Here is a 10,083-nt window from a genome sequence, read left to right on the forward strand (position 1 = left end):
ATGTGTCTGGGTTCCTATACAATGTTACATACAAAAATTGGCAGCTGGTCGGATATAGCCCCCAGCCTGTAGTTTGTTGTGGAACATTCCAATCATTTGTTTACTTGTCTCCCATCCTTACTAGCTGGTGAGTTTCCTAAGATGAGAGAGCGGGTCTTGTTCATCTTTCTATTTTCAGCGTCTAATCTGGGCCTGGCACATAGTGAGTGTTGAATAAATCCTGCATGGATGAATATGTGATTGAACAAATTAATCAAGTCAAGTCAAGTTGGAAACTAAGCATTTAATGGTGTCAGTAAGAACCGTGACTGAGTGAATCATGGTGAAAGTAGAAACATCAAGTCTGTACAGGGGGGAATAAATATTTTTTGCTCATCTCAGGGGACTCAGATATAGTACCTTTGACAGGATCTGGATCAGTGTGGCTAGAAAGCTTTGACCCTTCCGTTGTTGGGCTGCCAAGGGTTAAAAGGAGCCTGAAGCCTTGGGCGGTGGGACCAGTTCTCCACCATTCTAGTGTCTGTAAATAAATAGTGCTAAAACTCAAGAGTAAGGTTATTAAATGTGGATTTTGCTTCGTACCTGCCACTTTCTGTGGAGGAATCTTAGTCACTGATGGGTTTGCTCCAGGGGACGCTAAGTGTTTGCGTGCACAACCCTCAGCCTCTATGCAATTTAGGATTGGAAACTGCTATAGCCCAGCATTTACTGACACACGAGGCTTGGCCAGGCCTTATTCATTCAGCCCAAGGTACTGCAGGGGTGACCAGTTCCCTGTGGTGGGAGAGTCGTAGACTTTCTAAGTAAGGTCTTCTGAGTTGGGAGAGGCTATCTGGAAAATTCACTTACTCTGAGCATCTCTTTCTTTGACAAAACAAGAAAATGAAGAAATTAGTGTGCTCCCAGGGAAACACATCACCACTTGTTGGGTCTCTAAGATAGACTTTTTAAAAGAACTTTTCAATGTTACAGACATCTTACTGAGCCAAAGAAATTAGAGTTATGTTGAGTAGCATTTGGGTATTGACTTTTGATTTGGTAGGAGAGGAAAATCATGGGCACACAGGGCATTTAGAAATTTTTTCCCTTGTGTAAAATGGAACAGAGGAACACAGGATAGACACTTTGATTGGAAAAGGGAACAAATGACTTGCACTTAGCTGAATTGGATTGATTTTCCTTTTTACTGAATACTTTCCTCTATTTTGTGCTATTTCAGTTTGCTTCGCAATACCAGGTCCAACTCCTCCCATAGGATTTCATACCATGAAGAAAGGAAAAGTAAAGAGCCATTTCTGTAAGAATCCTCAAAACATAGTATGATAAACCTAATGCATAGATATATTTTCTAGGTTATTTTTGGTCCAAATGTGTAGATTTCCAAAATTGTGTAAAGCTGAACATTAAAAAAAAAAGATAGCAGACATTCCAGCCTTGCAATTGCACTCAATAAATATTTGGTGAGAGCCTCTTTTGTGCCTCTAGGTATCATACTATAAACTAGGATACAGTGATGACTGAATGTTTCCCCACTTTCCAGGAGCCCAGAGTCTGACTGGGAGGTGCTCCAGTTGCCTGCTTTTGGGTAACAAACTGCCCTAGACTGAGTGACATAAAACAACAACCGTTTTATTTTGCTCACAGATTCTGTGGCTCAGAAAATCAGACCGGGCATGGTGGAGTAGGCTTCTCTACGCCCCACAATATCTGGGAACTCGGCTGGGAACATTCCAGTGGCTGGAAGAGACTTGAGTGGCTGAGGCTGGAATCATCCAGAGGTTTCCTTACTCCCATATGTGGTGTCTGGGTTGGGATAACTCAAAGTGTAGGCTCAGCCGGAGCTGTCGATTGGAGCATCTACACATGACCTCTCCATGTGGCTTTAGTTTCTCTAGCATGGAAGCTGCCCCCAAAAAGGAACACCTAAGAGGGGCATCCAAAGAGAGAGCTTTCCAAGAGACCAGGGTAGACGTTGAAAGAGCTCTTTTGAACTATCCTTGGAAGTCATGCACTGTTACTTCTTCCACATTCTGTGGCTACAAGTAAGTCACTATGGACACCCCAAATTCAAGGGGAGAGAAATTGGACTTTACCTCTTGAAGGCAGAATGGCAAGGATGCAGCAGAAGAGTATGGGAGATGTTGCTGCAATCACCTTTGGAAAATCTAGCCCGCTGCAGAGAATTAGACATGTAAACATGTAACTATAATATACCATAGGAAATGTTTCAGTTACCTTGCTGGGAAATAACCCACTCTGTAGCTTACTGCCTTGAAACAATTATCAGTTATCACCTGGTGGGTCTGTGCCATATGGAGTTGAATGGGGTCACCCATTTGACTGCATTGAACTAGGAACTTGGAATGCCCAAGATGGCTTCACTCATGTCTGCTGCCTCAGCTGGGGTGGCTGGAATGGCTTGGGGGCTCCTTAGTTCTCTTCCACATGGTCTTGTGTCAAATAGTAAACTTGTCCACGCTTCTTTATCTGGTGTCTGGCTTCTTTTAAGGCTTAGTCCCAGAGCTGGCACGGGGTTACTTCTACTGGATTCTAGTCAAGTCACAAGGCCAGCCAAAATTCAAGGAGTGCAAAATACACTGGAGGAGTGGCATGTACATAAAGGGATGGGGGAGGTTATTGGTGACCATTTTTGGAGAAAATCTACCACATTAGAGGTGTCAAAAATGCTCTGAGATCACAGATGGAGGATCAGTTTTGTCAGGTGACCTCTGAGGGTTTCTGTGTCAGGCTGTGGAGACAGGGTAGGTGCTGGTGGGGGCATGGTAGATAGTGGGGTATCCAGGGAAGATGTAATATTTGAACTCTGAATGCCCTAGGTAGACAAGATGTGGAAGCATTATAGGCCCAGGAAATTCCATGAGTGATGACAGGGAAGCTGGAAAGGGCATGGGGACTAGAGGGTGGTGCAGTAGAGCTACAGCAGTATGTGTATATATTCGGGCATGAGAACGTGATGGATCTGGGGTAGAAAGAAACGTCAGGAGATCAGGCATGTTCGTGAAGGACTTTCTGGGTCTTGCTGAGGTATTTGGATCTCATTATATTGGGAATATGAACTGAGAGTTTTTAAAAGGAGGAAACATAAGAGATGAACTAGAGGGAGGAGAGATTAGATGTAAGGAGAGCAGTTGTGATGATATTGTGACAGCTCGAATGAGATCTAATCAAGATTTGTACAACAGACAGAAGGGAAAGGAACCTCCGTGAGGCAAGATATAGAGAAAAAGCAAAAACCATTTTTTCAGAGAAACTGGACCAGCAGGGACAGTGTTGTATATAATCTGAGGGCCATCAGGAGGGTAACCTGCCAAAGTCCTCTTCTATTTATTGATATTATCATTCTGGAATTCTCCTGTTGTGGTTGGTACATTTGTATTAAGACTTGCCTGTTCCTTTAGTCCCCAGAGCAAATCCTAGTGTCCACGACTTCATCAGAACTATTTCCTTGGAACAAAAAAAATCCAAAGTAGTATACAACCAGCATGGAGTTTTTAGAACTGCTGCCTCGGAAGCATTGACATTAATCTGAGCTTTATGGAAGCTAACTGGATACTAGAGGCGTTTCATTTCTACATAGGCTCAAACTTCTTACCACTGTACAGGTGTTTCCAGTAGAACAGACTAGCCATTCACCCACCCAATAAATATTTTTCAAGTGCCTACTATGCAAAGCACTGTTCTTGGAGATGGATATCGCAGTGAGTAAAATAAAGTCCTTGCTCTCATGGATGTTCTTTATATCCTAGTAGCATGGATTTATCAAACCCAGAGAGGCTTTGAGAACTGGATATGGAGTTTTATCAGGCTGACCTGGTATAAGTGATGTCCTCTCCTCAGTGGGTTAGGTGTGCATTTTGTGGTGTCTCAGACCATAGAGTTGGCTGCACTTACCACTCGTCATTAACTTGGGCGATCACTTATCATTAACAAGGAAGTCATCCTAAGAGCCTGAGCACAGAAGTGACAGTATGTGGCCTCCCAGAGAAGGAAAGGGACATGCTCAATTGCTGGGACCCAAAGTTTTGTCTGCTTGTGCCTATTCAAAGTCTGACATCTGAGGAGTATGTTCATTCACATTGTGCATTTGTTTCCATCCCATTTGATTTATTTTTTAACACCCATTAACTGTCATGCCTTTGCCTCTGAAATGGGTCTCCAGTAATTACTTGACGGGAAGGATTTTGGCTGTGAGGGAATGTGTTTCCAGTTGCTGCCTTTTCTAGTAGCATGCACAAGTGTAAAGCAGAAGCCTAGGGGCCACATGCCACAGAGAATTAGAGCAGTGTTTCTCTGGGCTGTATGTATGTATGTATTTTTTCCGTGTCTACAATCAATTTTGATTTAATATGATCTAGATGCACACCGTTTAGAAAATATCAAGAAAAACTTATGTACAAGAGTTGACACTATTGCATTTGGTTAAAGCTGGCAAGTTCTTGCTACTAGCATAGCCCAGGAAACACCGAGGAAACGAATATATTGGAAAAGATGTTGTGGTGTTTGGCCCACAATTTGATAGCTCTCGGGGTTAACCTGAAATTGTCTATGTTTGGTACTAGATGTAAAATTTCATCAGTTACCCTGCAACCATTAAGACTTCTTATGCATCTTATATCTAGATTTTTAAGCAGACTGTCATCTCTTAAGTCCAAGTCTTCTGGGGTAGTCTGTGGTGCTAATCTTGCAAACAAAATATCAATCTCTATCCCAGCAAAGCACAGTTTGATAACTGGTACAAAAGCCTCCTTAGCAGCTCTTAAATCTTTTACTTCTTCCTGTAATTTCAACTTATCATAGAGTGAGGTGAAAAAGTCACTTCAATCAACATGTCTTGGTGCAACACACAACTCATCAATATCGGCACCTTTTGTATGTACTCTTTTTTTTTTTTTGCGGTACGCGGGCCTCTCACTGCTGTGGCCTCTCCCGCTGCGGAGCACAGGCTCCGGATGCGCAGGCCCAGCGGCCACAGCTCACGGCCCAGCCGCTCCGCGGCACGGGGGATCCTCCCGGACCGGGGCACGAACCCACGTCCCCTGCTTCAGCAGGCGGACTCTCAACCACTGCGCCACCAGGGAAGCCCTTGTATGTACTCTTAATCCATAAGATCCAAATGTAAAAATTTTCCCCCCAACATTTTCAATTACAGACTGTGGAAGATTCTTGCTTTCACTGATTTCTTGTATCCACTCTTTTACCAGGTTATTTAATTTTCCCCAAATTAAAATTCTGTGCTGCAGTCCCTCTTCCTCTTCAAAAACCGCAAAAGGCTTCAGAGTCTCAGTTCTTTCCTGTGTAAGTCAGTCTCCTTGGGGGCTGCTAAACTGATGGGAGAGGTAATGCCACAGTGCTTCTGTGGCGGCTGTGTTTGTTGTGATCCCTGCGCTGTAACTGGAAAAGGCATTGTCTCCTGCGCGGGCACCGTCCAGTCACTCCCCTGCTGCTGCTGCCTTGGGCATGACCCACTGAGGCATGAAGGAGGGGGGTGCCTGCCTCAGCCCTGGGTCCAACGCCACTCCTGCGGGTCCAACCCTCTCACGCGGCTTTAAGTGCTTCTCCTCTGGGTTGTATAATATTTAGATGGGCACTTAGAGCAGTCCAAGTCTTGACATTAATAAAACTTGGAAGGGCTACACTGCAAGGTAAATGTCTTTCTGGGTAACCCTGAATTTCACCTATAGTAAACCTTCTGGTATTCATCAGAATTCTGTTAGCTGGTACTTGCATACAATTGTAGTTAAGTGATATTTCTTGCTAACCATGGTGACTATAAGGCCCAGAAATATTTTGAAAAACCTTTAACTGCCTCATCAAAGAAAGGGGATGTTCTTTTAGAGTACTAAGTATATTTTATGATAGTCTAAATTACTGATTCACATATGGAACACATATTAACCAGAGCATCTCCCTCGGCAACCAGGCAAGATAACTAATAATTTATGATAAATTTTTTTAAGCTCAAATTTTTAACTTCCTTTTTTAGCCGACTTGCATTTTTTTTTTGGACCATGTTTTTGTTCAGTTATCTGCACCACACTCTCAATGACTTAAATGGTAAAAAATGGCCCACAGTTTGTCTGAAATTCAAACAGCTGTTGTCTTTACATTTTTATTAATATGTATTAATGTTTTCAAAGTAGTTTTGCTGCTGGAATGAGAGTGTGCTTGTGTGTGTGTGCGTGTGTGTATTGTGTATGTGTACATGCACACACATCATTCTTCTCAGAGGCGTTTTTGGCAGATAAGAACATGATCTGAGTAGCAGATATATGATCTCATTTTTTTTCCTGGGTAGTTTGCAATTTGGATTTAGGCTCAAAGGATTAAGTGTTTTAGCCTATGATTTCATAGACACCAATGCCTAGAACTTCTAATCTGCACCCCTAAGCTATTTGGTAATTTTTAACTATACAAATTATAGAGCCTCTGTGAGCCCATTCTACTAAGATGGAAAGGAGTGTGATGCCTGTATTTTGGGAAGATGACTAGAACCTTTGAAGCATTTAATCCTTACTTTCAACATTTTGTTCCTCAACAAGGATATTTTGGAAGCAGTAGTAGCAGGAGTTTACTTTTTTTGGAATTTCCTCTACGTTCATTTTTGGTGGCAGTTTTTGATGAAAAGACACCAAGGATAACACTCTATGCATACCTATCTAAAAATAAGAAAGTGAGGATACTGTCTTTCAGCTGGAACCCTCAAGGCGTTATCTAACCACTGAAAACTTGATCTAAATAAAAATTGGATTAAGAATAGCAGAGATCAGAGGTGGGCAAACCCTCACATCTGCTGTGTCATGTTGCCTTTTCCTATTCATTCATCCTAAACATATTGGATGAACAGCTATAATGTGCCAGGCACTTTGTGTGTGTGTGGATATATCAGTTAAAATAGATAAAGATCCCTGTTTTAATGAACTTTACTTTCTAGTAGGGGGAGATGGGCAATATAAAATAGACATGATAATTAAGTAAATTGTATGATACACTAGAAGGTGATAAATGTTTTTCAGAGATAGAAGAAGGAGAGCAGGGTAAAGGAGATTCTGAAGCTTTGGAACTGGGTGGGGGAGATTTGCAATTTTAGGTAACCATATTAGGTCTTACTGAGGAGTTGGCATTTAACTGAACTAGTGAGACAGCTAGTCATACATAAATCTGGGAAAGGAATGTTCTAGGCAAGGAGACTGCCAGTGCAAATGCCCTTCCGCAGGAATGTGCTTGGAGTGTTGGAAGAACACAAGGAGTCCAGTATGGCTGGAGATAGTAGGTGATGAGGTCATCGGCATCACTGTGGAGTCAGTCCTGCAGGACCTTCCTGGCTTTTGTAAGGCTCTCAGCTTTTTCTCTGGGAGGAGAGGGAAATCACTGGAGACTTTTGAGTGAATAAGTGGGATGATCTGCCTTATATTTTAAAGGAACTCCTCTGGTTGCCATGTCGAAACTAGACTTCAGTGGGTATATAAATTTCCTAGGTTTTCTGTAACAGAGTACCACAAACCAGGTAGCTTAAAACAGGAAGAAGTTATTCTTTCAGTTCTAGAGACCAGAAGTTGAAAATCTAGGTGTTGGCAGGGTTACCCTCCCTCTGAAGTCTCTAGGGCAGAACTCTTTCTTGCCACTCCTGAGCTTCTGCTTCTGGTGGCTGCTACCAATCCTCGGTGTTCCTTGCTTGTAGCTGCATCATTCCAATCTCTGTCTGGTTGTCACATGGGCTTCTCTTCTATGTGTTCCTTTGTTTCTATGTGTTTTCTTCTTTCCTTATAAAGACACCAGTAGTTAGATTTAGGGCCTAACCTAATCCAGTATGACATCATCTTAATTTACATCTTAATTACTTTTGCCAAGACCTTAATTCCAAATAAGGTCATATTCACAGGTACTGGGTATCAGAACTTGAACGTGTATTTTGGGGAGACACAATTCAACCCATTAAATGGGAGGTAGAGGAGGGAGACCAGATGGGAGACAGGAGCACAGATGATGAGGACCAGAGTGGGAACAGTGGGATAGTGAAAAGTAATCTAATTCCAAATGTGCTTTGAGGGTAGAGCTAATGATTCCCTCACAAACTGGCTATGAGAGAAAAAAAATCATCAAGGATAATGGTATGATCTGAATGTTTGTGTCCCCCTAAAAATTATATGTTGAAATCCTAATGCCTAATGTGATGGTATTAGAAGGTGGGGCATTTGGGAGGTGCTTAGGTCATGAGGGTGGAGCCCTCATGAACAGAATTAGTGCCTTGTAACTGAGGGTCCAGGGAGATCCCTAACTCCTTCTGCCAGATGAGGATGCAGTGAGAAGGCTCCAGCTATGAACCAGAAAGAGGACCCTACCCAACTATGCTGGCACCATGATCTTGGACTTCCAGCCTCCAGAAGTGTGAGCAATAAATTCCTGTTTTTAAGATACCCACTCTGTGGTATTTTGTTATAGCAGCCCAAACGGATTGAGATAAATAACTCCAAGACTTCAGGCCTGAGCAACTGGAAGAAAGAAGTTGCAATTAGCTGAGATGGAAAGATTGGTTTTGGTGAAAAGATCAGGAGTTCAATTTTTAATTTAATTTTGAGATGCCTTTTAGATGTCTAAGCAGAGGTGTCCTTGTGCAGTGTGGACTGTAATGAATCCATGTTACCTCTGGTGTCACTTAGTAATCTATTAACCACTGAAAATTCACAATTTGGGGACAAACTGCACAGGCAAACCATGGTTTCCATCATGGACAGGCCAAAACCAAAACTTCTTTTTATCCATTAGTTATCTTTTCTTCCAGCAAAACCTTCTAACTTTACTTGTTCTTCAGAAGCCCACATTATTGGGTCTGCTGTCCCTGCCCAGTGACTCATCAAGTAACATTTGAACAATAAGGAGCTCATAAATCAGTTGCGGGGAATTACAGAGGGACTCCTGGGCTAGAGTCACCAAGAATTGACAGTCAATGTAAAATGTATTTCTGTTCTCTCATCTGATCACTGTGGAGACTCCAATTCAACATTCTCTCCGAAACTTCTCTGTGCTCATATGTTCTCTTTCCTCTCAGTTTTCTTCATATAAACCAAAGCCTGGCACCACTGAGTGCCGGGTTAGCAAGTGAGGCATGGTAGCTGTGGGGCCTCCCCATAGCCGTGAGGTAGCCCATTTCTGATGGGAAACTGCACTCCCTCTGGCCAGCAGAGTCCCTTTTAGTAACCTAAATTCACTAAACAAATTGTATGAAAATGGGCTTAAACTTGTAGAGTTAAATTTGGGTTGAAAAATCATACTTACACTTTTCACTATTTTTCCAGGAAATCCTTTTCTGGGAATTATGTACATTTATTTTGCCAACTTCTCTTACTTTTTGTCCAGGATAACACTGCACTTCAACTTGTAATTTCCTGCATTCTTAGTCTAAGCATTCTTAGTCCAAGTTTTTGAAACCAGTAGTCTTTGGTTCAGTAGGTTCTCTTGTAAATATGTAGTGGTCACTATTACTGATGCTTACCAGTGATACCTTCAAATCATGTCTCGAGTATGAGGGAGACTCGTAAGGTTGTAAATTGTTTCAACTGTTTTGCACCTTTATTCAAAGATTATAATTTTAGCATTTTTTCAATAAGACATTGATATAAAAATCGTGGAATATTAATTTACTCAGCAAATGTTACTCAAGGTAGTGAGGATACATGAAGAACAATATGGACAAAAAAAATCTTGTTCTTGCATAGCCTTCATTCTAGAGGGGAAGGCAGAAAATTAACAAACTATGTAAATAAAATACTCTCTCAGATGGTGGTGATAGCTATAGAAAAAAATAAGGTAGTCATAAAGTATGGAGAATGTTGGGGGGAGATGGAATGTTGCAGTTGTAAATAGGGAAACCAGAAACAAATGTTAAGAAGAAGATACTTGAGTAAAGACCTTGAAGAAGTATGAGAACCACATAAATATGGGGGACAAGAGAGTCAAGCACCAGAACAACAAGTGCAAAGGCCCTGAGGCAGAAGAAGCCCTGACATGTTGAGAGAAGAGGAAGGAGGCCAGGTGGCTTAGAGTGAAGAAAGTGAAAGAGACTTT

General features: G+C 42.0%; 1 pseudogene; it reads right to left on the bottom strand.

Moving 5' to 3' along the window:
- Nucleotides 1-4,362: 4,362 nt before the first annotated feature.
- On the bottom strand, nucleotides 4,363-5,425 carry LOC116763321 (annotated as a pseudogene).
- Nucleotides 5,426-10,083: the final 4,658 nt, after the last annotated feature.

Source organism: Phocoena sinus, chromosome 12 (genome assembly GCF_008692025.1).
Source record: "Phocoena sinus isolate mPhoSin1 chromosome 12, mPhoSin1.pri, whole genome shotgun sequence".
NCBI lineage: Eukaryota > Metazoa > Chordata > Mammalia > Artiodactyla > Phocoenidae > Phocoena > Phocoena sinus.